Source organism: Marmota monax, unplaced genomic scaffold (genome assembly GCF_021218885.2).
Source record: "Marmota monax isolate L192 unplaced genomic scaffold, Marmota_monax_Labrador192_F-V1.1 WCK01_AAM20220418_F8-fsc00328, whole genome shotgun sequence".
NCBI lineage: Eukaryota > Metazoa > Chordata > Mammalia > Rodentia > Sciuridae > Marmota > Marmota monax.
In genome coordinates, this window is record NW_026693470.1 from 811,106 (window position 1) to 824,241 (window position 13,136).

General features: G+C 39.7%; 1 protein-coding gene and 1 pseudogene across 9 annotated transcripts in view; one reads left to right on the forward strand and one right to left on the reverse strand.

Moving 5' to 3' along the window:
- Mtcl1 (microtubule crosslinking factor 1) overlaps positions 1-13,136 on the reverse strand; it is a 126,305-nt gene that overhangs the window by 58,501 nt on the left and 54,668 nt on the right. The window lies entirely within an intron of this gene.
- Positions 1,951-2,332, forward strand: LOC124101683 (NHP2-like protein 1; annotated as a pseudogene).

Genomic DNA, 13,136 nt, shown 5'->3' on the forward strand with positions numbered 1-13,136 from the left:
AGTATACAATACAGCATTGTTAACCCCAGTCCTCATGTCGCAAGTTAGGTCTCTACACACAATGATGCTTTTCAAAGAATATTGAAAGATATGAGAAATGCTCACAATACATTAAAAAGAAAATGTTGGTGACAAATAGCACATGTTTTTATCTTAATAAGGATAAAATGTTTCACAGGTGTATGTTAGGAAACTGAGCTGGAGGAAAATGCACCAAAATATTAAGTAAGGATCATCTTCAAGTGACAGAATTATGGGGAATTTTAATTCCTTTTTTGGTGGCTTTTCATAGTCCCCAAATTATCTACAGGGTGTGATATGTCCTTTAAGACAACAGAGAAGTGGGGTTGGAAGTACAGACAGAGGGTACAGCACGTACTAAGCAATATGCAAAGGCCCTGGCTCAATCCCCAGCACCTAAATAAATGGGGGGGGGGGGGTGTCATAAAATTAATACAATTTTTATCTTGAAGATATCAGAAAATAGAAACTATCATTGATCTCCTGTGTTATTAGCCTGGTCCTTCAGGTATAACCTATAGGTTTATGGTTGGTTAGAAAGTCTGCTGTCATGTATACCTAATTAGAATATATAAATTAATTATTTTTTTAAAAATGCATTCTGCTGTCATATATAACTAACTAGAATAAATAAATAAATATTTTTTTAAAAAAAAGGGGGAAAAAAAGACCAGGAAGTGCCCTGAGGGCTGAGCAAATGGGCCAGGTACCCCTCTGTGTTGCAGGTCTCCAAGCATATGGTCCCCTGGCCAAGAGCCAGGTGGTCATGAGTGACAACTGCCATGCCTCCAGCAAGGTCCACATGCCTAGAGTCATCCAAAGCCTGTCCAGCACAGAGCACTGACAGCCAAGGACTGGGTGGAGGAGGGTATAGATGCTGGGTTTAGGGACCCTGGATAACTTGTGTGAGCATTATTCAATATACCCAGTTTATTCTTTGGATGACTCAGTGATCCACTGGAGTCTCTTCCAAGAATGATGAAAGGAAAGGAAAGGGAAAATTCAGACAATCAAAAAAAAAAAAAAAAAAAAAAAAACACAACCCAGAATAAGGACCTGCTTGTTGATTAATTCTACAGTTTTCTTTTTAGTCTGGTCAACTGCCAGCAAATTGGCTCTACATTCCTTTTGAAAAGGTGGTGGGGAAAGCCCTTAAGTTTGTGAATCTGAAATGAATGCATCTAAGGGTGATGGATTTGCTGAATATTGAATATGATTAAATAAAATATGAAAGTTAGGCAATTATTTGGACTTTCATGTCAATTCTTAATGCTTCCTATTTTAGGCCAATATCTTCCAAGTAATTTCAGAAAAACTGACAAGCTCTCAATTGCTAAAGTGTCTCAGAGACAGACTTGAGGCTTAAGATTTAGATTGGTAATAAAAGGAGGCAAATAAAATCAGGAAACTATACAGGATGAGTCAGTATGGGAGAGAGAGCACAGATGTAGGCTGATGATTTTTAGAATTCTTACAGATTCTAATTATTTAGAAAGTCTGTTGTTTTTTGGCTGGGTTATAGCACACAAAAGAATAAAAATCAGATTGAGAAAATGATGGTGACGTCTCCCCCCACCCCATTCGGATGAGGTTATCAAGATTCTGTTACTCATAATAAAATTCTCATGTAAATGCTATGAGAAGTGCAGGGTGAGAGTGATCAGCTTCTTCTACAGCTGGAAACACTAGGTCTGGCTGGAGATGCCTCCTTCCCTTTCCTCCTCGCTTGTCTTGCCAGGGAGACAAGTTCCCCTCCTGCTGGGGGCTCACTGCACCTTGTGCTGCAGTTCCTTTGCAGGTTCCAAGACACACAAATCTACTCTTGGGTTCAGTGGAAAATCCTGCCAAGCCATAGCGCAAAGGAAACCCTTTTTCCTAGATCCTGTTAAGAAGCCCATGATAGAGTGGTGAGCCATCAGAACCTCAGTCATGACTGAGGCTGATGTAAATCCAAAGGCCTATCTGTCCCTTGCCCGCCTCACCAAGAAATGATGGGACCTCATTCAGCAGTTGTGTAACTACAAGAAGCTTCAGAAAGGAGCCAGCGAGGCCACCAAAATCCTCAACGTAGGCATCTCTGAGTTCATCTTGGTGGCAGCCAATGCTAAACCCCTGAAGATCATGCTGCACCTCGCAAAGCTATATGAAGACAAGAATGTGCCCCCTAAGTGTTTGTGTACTCCAAGCAGGCCCTGGGATCTGTGGAGTCTCCAGGCCTGTCATTGCCCATTCTGTCACCATCGAAAAAGGCTCTCAACTGAAACAGCAGATCGGGTCCATTCAGCAGTCTACTGAAAGGCTCTCAGTATAAGCCTGTGGCCTCTGCTCTGCTTTCCCCGCCAATCTGCCACCCACCAGGTTATGTACCATACTGTCTGTCTTAGCATGAAGTCATCAGCTTTCTATTATAAAATATTGTATTTTAAAAAAGATGATGATATCAACCATCACCATCTGTCTGGCACTTATGCCAAGGACAATGCCAAACTCCTTATTTACACATCAGTTATGGACTAAAATGTTGATATCTCCACAATTCATATGCGGAAGCTCTAATACCCGATGTGATCGTATTATGAGGGAGGCCTTTGGGAGATAATTAGATTTGGCTGATGTCCTGAGAGTGAAACCCACATGATGGGATTAATGTGCTCATAAGAAGAGGAAGAGACACCAAAGCTTCCTCTCTCTACCAAGGGAGGTTTCATCAATTGTCTACAGGTCAGGAAGGAGCCCTCACTAGAACCCAACCACACCAAAACTACGATCTTTCACTCTGCAGCCTCCCAAACTGTGAGAAATAAAATCTCTGTTGCTTAATCCACTCAGTCTATAGTATTCTGTTATAGTAACCCAAACTGACTAAGACAATGTCTAATCTAAGTCTTACAAGAGGTATATATTATTAACAGACAATAAAACTCAAACTTGGTCAGCAGTCAGGTAATATTTCAAGGTCCCCCAAATTTGGAGATGGGACACCAACCTGAGGCCAACTCCAAGCCTGTGGTCTTGGTAGCGGCCCACAGATACTCACACCAGCCTTCCAGGGCTCTAGTAGCCCACTCTCCCAAATTTGGGTTGTTTTTCTTTTTGTTTTCTCCAGGTTTCTGGGCCCCCAGTTGCTGAGTTTTCTCATTAAAAAAATAAAAATAAAAACCAAAATCTCTGCCTTTGTTTAATAAAAGAGTACGAAGAACTATTATAGGAAGAGTTTCAAATTGTTATGTTCATATGGTACCTCAGGCATGGCTATGAAATAGAATTTGCTGGCACTTAGACAGAAGTCCTTATTTGGAAAAGTAAGACAGAAAACTATCAACAGTGGGCAAAATACCACAAAGTCAGTGAAGAAAATTATGTTGAGACACTTTGGCTGAAGAAAGTACAGCAATAAAAGCACGTGGCTGTGGATTCAGTGGCCAAGGTCACAGAGGCAACAGCTTGACCAGCAAGCCACAGTGTCCAACACCATGGTGCCTACAGGGTCAGAGACCCCAGCACACTCAACCTATCAAACATCACTTTCTCTTGGTAAAAATGACAGATGATAAAAATGACAGATCACTTGTGAAAATTTGGGGAATAAAACACACATTTGCCTCACACTGTGGGCTGATCCACTGACTCATTTTAAACCCTGGAAACATATATTTAGAAAAATAAAATAAACTGAAGATGATAATTATAAATAATATACAAAGATTAAAATCAAAAGTCAAGGCCATTATAAAACCATAAGGATACCAAGGTATCCTCCTCCAAACTTGAAGAATCCCAGCTCTGAATGCACACACACATGTGGGCACTCAACAGCACCACCAACCATGACATCATTTAGAATCTGCAGTTCAGAAGCCCCTACTGACTTCCTGAAGAGGGAACCAATAAGTGGCTCTTGCACAGTCACGAAAATTGAATCTATAGAGATGCATGCCATTTGCCTGTCAGAACTGATGATAAGGCTGTGTAATTTTAAAAACATAATCTGTCTTCCCTCTGGTCTACTGGAAGGAAGTACACCAATCTATCAAGAGAGGCAAATTCTTTCCTAGTCAAATGAAGCACTACAAAAGAGCAGCACTTTGAAAACAAAACCAAGCCAAAAAATAATGCAAACAAATATTAAAATGTTGTCCCCTTTTCAAGGAAAACTCATCATTCATTTTTTTTCCAGAAGTGTGTGATGTAAAAAAAAAAAAAAAAAAAAAAAAAAAAAAAAAAGTACCTTTCTTTAACTTTCAAACAAAATTACATATGAAAAAACTCTGATACTATTTTATAATAATCTACCATCACATCCTATGTACAGTTTAATTTGACTCTGGGCATCCTTCTAAATAACAGAGTATCTGTTATACTAGTAAAACTTCATGTGCACATTTGTCAAAACTCAACAAATATAAATTTAATATCTGTTCATTTCAGTATATATGAATTAACTCAAAAAAGTTTAAACAAAAATTGAGCTCTAACAATGTGTACAAGGAAAAAGTGAATAAATATCTGTAATTTATTTTCAGATGCTTCAAAAGATGGGTTATAATAGATATAAATAGATGGCTAGATGAATAAATGTGTGATAAATCAAGTACAGTAAATGTAAATATAGAATGTAGAGGGTAGGTACATGGGTTTTCACTATAAAATTAAAGTTTGCTATGTGTTTGAAAATTTAATAAAATATTGTAAAGAAAATATTAGGCAGATGTTTTCAATCCCTGAAAACCATTAACATTGCACAGCCATTAAAAATTACAATTACTAAAAAAATTTTACTAAAATTTACTAAAGACTTGGGAAATTTTTTATGAAACATCAACATTTTAAATAAAATGGATAGGGCTGGGATGTGGCTCAAGCGGTAGCGCGCTCGCCTGGCATGCGTGCGGCCCGGGTTCGATCCTCAGCACCACATACAAACAAAGATGTTGTGTCCGCCAAATACTAAAAAATAAATATTGAAAAATTCTCTCTCTCTCTACCTCTATCTCTTTCACTCTCTCTTAAAAAAAATAAATAAAATAAAAAAAAAATTTAAAAAAAAAAAAAAAAGCTGCTTCTACTGTAGTTGCTCTTTTAAAAAAAAAAATAAATAAAATGGATAAAAGCAAACTTAATATAATCTCAACAGGATTAAATATTTTTCTCTTGGAAATGTTTGGTAGCTGGCAGTTAAAATACTAGTACGTATTATCAATAAGTAACAGAATTATGGCTGGCTGATTTTATTTATTTATTTATAATTCTCCAGCAGTCAAAATTAATAGATGCTCCTCAACATTTTGGTAGGGTTATGCCCTGTTCATAGATTTAGAATATCAAAAATTGAAAATGCACATAGTGCACCTAATCTACTGAGCATCATAGATGAGTAACACAGGACACTGTAGAGGGTCAGTCATTTCCCCTTATGATTGCATGGGTGTTTGGGCACAGCACTGCCACTGCCCAGAAACACCAGAGAGGATCATACTGCACATCAGCCTGGGATAAGATCAAACTCAAAATTCCAAGTTTGGTTTCTATTGAATGTGTTTGGTTTCTTTTGCACCTCTGTTAAGTCGCATGATCCTAAGTCAAACCATTGTTAAGTCAGGGACCATCTATATATTACACTTTCAAATCAGAAATAATGTTATTTCTTAAAGACAATGGAACATATCTATAAAGCAAACACTCCAACACTTCCATTAAACCTTTGCCCTGCCTCACCTGGCAGGGATGTATAAGACTGATGGGCTCGTACCAGACAGAAATAAGCAGGAAATTAAACCAGAGGATTAACCCCCAGGCAGGATTAGGTCCATGCTACTGGGGATCATCACGTACATCTTGGAACAGAGGACAAAGTAGGGACTAATGGACGTTTGGGGATAGCAAATGGAACTCTGAAACACTAACTGCCTTCCAGGCTGAAGTCTTCCCATCTGAGAAGCTCTCCTACCAGGCGAGGCCTAACAATATCCTGTCTGACTTACTGACCCGTATCCGCCTAAGATCCTTATTATCTGCAGCCACTGCTAGGTTCCATTAACTATGCACCAAAGTGTTCAGAAATATAAAACATGTCCCTGGCTGGAATCCTGCATAAAAGCCTCTCCTGTCCCTTGGGTAAATTCTCATCTTCAAGCAGTGGCTCCTTTGATTCCTACCTTTAAACATCTACCAGGACACACAATTTAAGTGACTCTTTAGGCTGGGGGCAAAATTTTTGCCCCCCAGTTTCATGATTCTTATAGAATAAAAGTGTTCCCCCGCCCCCTTCTCCATTAACCTCTACATATCTTGGGAATTGATGATTCAATTAGGCAAGAGCTGTAACTGAGCTGCAGGGGAGGAGAAGGATGCTACCTGCTCACAGAGCATAAGGAACCCCACCCCACCCCACCCCACCCCCAGGCCAAAGTGCTGTTCTGAGGCTGCAGAAGGGGTTGGCCAATGCTGGCCTTCTAGCTGGGTCAGTCAGTGAGGGCTTGAAATAAACATGCTTCCAAAAGAAGGTAACCTGGAGCACCGGAACATCATCCAAGAACAATACCTGCCCTGGGGTTAAGGATGGGCACAGAGCAGAGGGAAGGGCTGCCCTGGCTGGCACCTGCTCACTCTCAGCTCTGTCCTGCTGGGGATATGCTAAGGAAAAAGCCTGCAGGGGTGGGGATACAGCTGGGAGCAGGCATTCTGCAGAAGAACACAAACAATCCTAGCTTCACACGATGAGAATCAAACTAGGCAGTTTTATTATCTGCAGGGCTGCCTTCTTTCAGTGAACATGCAGGCTAAGAAGGCTGATATCCCAAACTGAATATTTCTACTAACATATTATTATATGAGACAGAACATCACATACAGTTTAAAAGCATGTTCAGTCGCCAGACTAGGTGTTTCCACTGCAGCCCTTCAACAGCTAGAGCAGAGAGCCACCACCGACTCCAGTCCCTGCTTCAGGACCCAAGTCCCTACCTCTGATACAGAATGGTGACAACAATACAGAAACTACAGAGGATCCTTCTAGCAGCCTGGTTCCAATAACTCATGTCCACTGAGGACAGAACATGGTAGACTGACTCACAGAACAGAAACAATGATGGAGGTGACCTCATTAGACATCATACTGTGTGCTCCTGTGGAAATGCAGGGTTGGTGTGCTCAAGAGCTGTACCTTGCTCTCATATGGAATCTGCTTTGTGCTTTTATCTAATTTCTTATCTTCTAGATGATACCAAATCTATAACTGGCTTCTCACATGAAATTCTGTTCTCAGAAACTCCATGAATTACCAGATCTTTATCTACAATCTATAAAATCCTGGAGGGTCTTGTGTAGGGATAGAAGACCAAGAGTAAGCACTATTGTGCCTTGAGGCAGCAATTTCTTAGGATGGCTCCTTCTGAGGCTAGATGTGAGTCCATTTGTGCAACCACGCTGGATTCTAAAGGTTTGTGAGTTGACAGGAAGAAGAGGCTCATCAGGAAGTACTGTCTGCCTGAAAGCCCATCAGGCTTCCTTCTCGGAAGTGGCTGACGTGGCTGTCTGCTGGGACAGACTGCATTTCTCTGATTGAGTCTGCATGCCTACCTCTGAGCTATCACCCAGCCAAGGACTACAGCACATGTTCTAGGTCCTCCTTACACTTACATCCTCTGATTTTGCTCTTCCCACCCAAAACAGAGAGTGAGGCTTCCCTGGAGGATGTGGGAGGAGGATGTGGGAGAAGGTTGTGTCCCATGCACACACAGCACCTTATCATGGGTCTTCGCACACTTTGTGCTACTTAGGGCACTCATTCTCCTGAGGATGGACAGTGTGAATCATGGCCCCTCCCTCAGTAACCCAGGAGGAAACTGAGGCTCACAAAGCTTAAGTGTTTTGCCCAAAGATCTGTGGGGGAGGAGTGGATCCTTTCTTTGGGGTACTCTGCTCTATAATGTCTCAGATGTTTCTTAAGCACACATGGCCACTAACAGTGCTGAGACATGGCATCAAGGTGTCTCTGCTTTGCCAATCAGTCATCTGTTCAATCAGTCACCCTTCTCCCCTTCCGAAAGCACAGCACAGCATGATGTCTTTGTGCAGTCACACTGTGTGTCCATCTTTCTCATGTCTCTACCCCTTTCACTGGCAGCCAGAAGCAATGCCAGTCACAGATCCAGCTCCTACCATTTCTGTGCAGCCTTCCTCAGCATACCTGCTTAACCATTCAGTGTTTGTTAGGGAGGCAAACATGCTTCAGAACACTCACTGGTGTACAGAGGGAGGGCTCTGGAGATTTAAGTGACAAATGGACTGCACACAGGAAAATGCCAGGTTAGAAAGGCTTTCTTTTTAACACATCCCACTGGATATCAGTTGACTTCTCTTGGGCCAGCCATGTTGTTCAAGCTTTGAGTCAGCAATATAGCATTTTTTGGTCACATACCTCTGGATCCCATTATCTGACTTTTAACTATTTTCTTGAGTATTTTATGTGTTATCTTTTTATTACCTAGAGTATAATAGTACCTCTGATCTCTTATGAGTTGAAAGTGTAATTTCAACTGGTTGCTGAAGCCTCCAGAGTATGCCTTCAGAAAAACCTTGAAAATTGAAATTATAGTTTGTTTTGTTTTAGATGCTCAACTTCATTCTGAAATTGGCCCAATACCTTCAAGAAATTTTCACTTTTCCAGCAATCCTGTGAAAGCATGTAAGCTATGTGGATAAAAGGGAAAGGTGCACAAGAACACAGGATTTAGGCTGGAGATGCAGCTCAGAGGTAGAATGCCTGCGTAGGCAAGCACAGGATCCTAGGTTCGATCCCCAGTACTTCAAAAACAAAAACCAAACCAGGGGCTTCCTTCTAGGCAGATCACTCTTTCTGTATCTTGGGGCTACTTTCTGAGGTCCTGATGTTTCAATGTCCTTATTTATGAGTGGAAATAATAGTACAAACTGCCAAATATAAAGTGTTCTTATAAGGATTAAATGAAATAATACACTCAATAAGTCATAATTATAAAAAACAAATATTAGCCTGTCAAGCAATTATGATTCTTTTCTTGGTTAATATTTTCAAGTACAGTATCCAAAGTACATGTATGAAGACATGAATTGATATGAACATACTTTATATACAAACAGAGATAAGAAAAATTGTGTTCAATATGTGTAATAAAAATTGTGATGTATTCTGCTGTCATGTATTTAAAAAATAAAAGCAATTAAAAAAAAAAAGAACACAGGTGTGACAGTCCCAGCTACTCAGGAGGCTGAGGCAGGAGGTCACTTGAGCCCAGGAGTTCAGGACCAGTATAGGGCAACATAGCAAGACCCTGCTTCTTAAAAATAATAATAATAACAACTTAGCTGGGCACTATGGTGTACACCTATTATCCCAGTGACTCAGGAGACTGAGGCAGGAGAATCAACAAGTTTGTGAGGTCCTCTCTCAAAAGAAAAAATAAAAAGGACTGGAGATGTGGCTCAGTGGTTAAGCACCCCTGGCACTATCCCCCGCCAAAAAAAAAGATAAACCAACAAATTAATGTTAATCATCCTATCCTTTTTTATTTTGGAAAAATATAAAAAAAAAAATCCATTATTAATCATTCTAGCTTTCTTTTCTCTTTAGAAAACCAATGTTTTCTAAATGTTTGGGAGGAAAGCTTTTTTTAGTCTGCATGGAAAATGTGTATTTGGAGTATAAATTTTTTCAACTGTGTGGTTTCTGCACATTTTTTTTTTTTTTTTTTGTATTTGGAACAGAATTTATATAATCTAGAACCCTAACTTCACATCACAGGTCATATAATGTCTACTGTAAAAATGCCTTACCATTGGGGCTGGGGTTATGGCTCAGTGGTAGAGTGCTGCTCACCTCACATGTATGAGGCCCTGGGTTCAATCCTCAACACCACAAAAAAATAAATAAATAAATATAAAGGTATTGGGTCCAACTACAACTAAGAAATAAATTTTTAAAAATGCCTTACCCTTGTCTGTTAATAATTCATAGGAGAAATTTTAATTTAACAACAACAAAACCCTCTCCCACAATAAAAGGTATTATTTCTATCTGAGAAATGTTTTCCACAATGCAATTAAGTATATCAAGAGTCAATCACAGAAATGGTTTCACTCAAAATTTATGGGATGAGTCAAACCACTAAGAGAAAAATGATGATGTACATTCTCCCCTCACTATTAGGTCCTAATTGTTAAAGAAGAGAGTCTCTTCTTGGTGACTGACAGGTTTAGGTTTTTTCCTTCAGCATATTAAAATAAAATGAACAATAAGGCTGAGAGAGATTGGTTGAACTGCAGGACACATAAAAGCACTACGGTGAAGAAAGGGAAATACAAAGAGATGAGGAAATCTCTTCCATGGAACAGCTCCTGCCTGTGGCTTTAGGTGGAGATTGAGACACACAGTGTGACATGGAATGGGCCGGACAGTCTCCTTTATGGCTGTGACATCAGCCAGATATTCAAATACACGAAATCTTCCCTTGATATGAACCAACATCCAGTCAGAAAAATGAGGAAAATCTTAGATGACATCCTGTGGGGATTCACAACAAGTTAAATCTTCATGTTCTAGGTTGGTACCATGGCAGGAGCCCCCGATCAACCTGCCTCTCATCTGGCCCAGGATGTCCCCTCAATAGTCTGCTCCTTTCTTAGGCATTTTTTCTCTTCCTCTATTTCTAATCCTCCCATCATTTCTGGGTTTCAGTTCTGTTTTCTTCCACACAACTGAAAACCAGGCAGAACAACTCAGTACATACTGTCACAAGGCCTCCTTCACCGGGGACAGACACTGGGCGTTTTGTTCTAAAAGAGGGCATTTTGAATGGACTTGGCTGTGAGTTAGCATTCTAGGGTGGAGAATTTCTTTGCGCACTTGGCAGGTAACGTTATTCTATCAGATGTATAGAAGACTTTCTAGGTACCAAAAAAGAATCAATAAAGAAATTGATAGGAAGAGAAAGAATATACAAAAACTGAAATATGATATGGAATGAGGGGAGGGAGCTGACCATGGGACCAGCACAGAAGGAGCCACTTTGATGACAAGTGGACAGAAACACATCCTCCCATCCTCTGCAAAGGAGCCCAAGGGAGAAGGGGCCGCTTTCCCCATCCTTCCTAATCAACACTTTCAACCAATTTCTCCTCACCTGTCTCCTGTAGAACCGCAAGTCTCATGCTTTTTCTCTGTCACCCACAGACTATCCTTCCTGCCATACCTTGTACTTCACATGCCAATGTCTCCTTGTTCCTCCTTGATCCTCTGGCCACCATCACTGTTGTTCCATCCCTGTGGGAGTTCCCAGGAGCTCACTCTCTGCTCTCAAGGACAAAGCCACATGGTCATCATCAACTCCCCCCTCTCCTCACTCCACATTCATAACCTGCCACCACTGCGCATCATCTTTTAGGTCTTCCTTCTCCTCCCACAGTCAAAGGAAGACCTAATCACCTTGATCATTCTGTTGAAATCTCCAAAGTGGTGGTGCCACCAGAGGGTGGGTCTTCTAAATCAATCCTGAACTATTTAATGATGTTGGGGAGAGTGGAGGAAGCCACAGTGACAACTCCATCTAGTTTAAATGTCACCCTGTACTTGCAATGTGGCTGCTTCTATGGCTGACATACATGTTCCGTGATGTACAGCATTTGTAGGTCCATGGTCAGTGTTACATATGGAGGTCATAATGCAATGCAAGGTACTCATTTTCAGTGACCCGTGGATACCATTCATCTTCCCTCTAAAAAAATCTCAACCCACAGAAAGATACCCCTTTAAAACACTAACCATCAGAAACTCAAATAGATACTCGTATACCAATATCCACAAATACATTATTTACAATAGCCAAAAGGTGACAGCAATCCAAGTGTCTATCTCCAGATGAATGGATAAACAAAATGGAATTACATTCAGTCATAAAAAATGATAAAATTCTGTAATGTGGATTAACTTTGAGAATACTGTGTTAGGTTAAAAAAAAAAAAAAAAAAGACAAAACAAGGACAAATGCTGTGTGACTACACCCATATGGATATTTATATGATATACCTAAACAAGTTCATTAAAACAGAAGACAGAATCAAAGTAACAACGGGCTGGCAGTGGGCAGTGGGGATAGTTATTGTTTAATGGGTGCTTCAAATGGCTTTGGGGGATGATGAAAATATCCTTGAAATAGTAGTGATGGTTGCCAAACTGTTGAGTATATTTAATGCCACCCAACTAAATGCTTAAAAGGGTTAAAACTTTTATGCATACTTAACACAATAAAAAAAAACACTAATTACATCCATAATAGTCTATTTTAAGAATTGTAGAGAACACTTTCCACAAAACTCTACATATGGATTGCTACAGCTTACATTTTAAGTGTCACTGGCAATCCCATGATTTACTGCACTTTCCATGCATATAGTACTATACATTCTTCTTTCCCTCCTTTTATGGCCAAAGAAGCTAAGATTAGCTAGTACTGTTTTTAATCTGTAAAATACACACTCAGACGGACTCATAACTGTTTATAAAATATTTTGAACTGGCAACTTTTAAACAAAGCCCAAAACTTAGCAAGTTTTATTTTCAATCTTACTTTTATTTTTTTTTTTAATGATGGTACACATTTAAAAATTTTACTTTCTTACACCTCTCTCAAGGTAGTTTCTCCTCCATTGACATTTCAAGGCCATAAAACTTTGGTCAACTATTCCATGTATAGTTTCTTCATAAAAACTAAATTTCTCATCCCCTGATTTATTTCTATAAAAAATTTTCCCAAAATTTACCAGAAAATACTAGTGAGAGAAATTTTGATTGTTGATAGAATTATAAAATCTTAAAGACTTCTTGTAAGTACCAGTTGTGCATTTGCAAGAATACCTTCTACAATACTTTATATGTGTGTGCGCACGCGCGCACACACACACACACTACTGTTTCTCATGGAAATACAGAAAGAAAAAATGAAGAAAGTAAAAAAAGTTGTAAAGAATGGAGGTAAAAAGGGAAGGAAGACAAGACCAACTTCAAATATTACATTTGATTCCTGGGTATAGTTCTAGCTAACAATCTCCCTTAGCCTCTGTATCTCCTAAGAAGTCAAAAA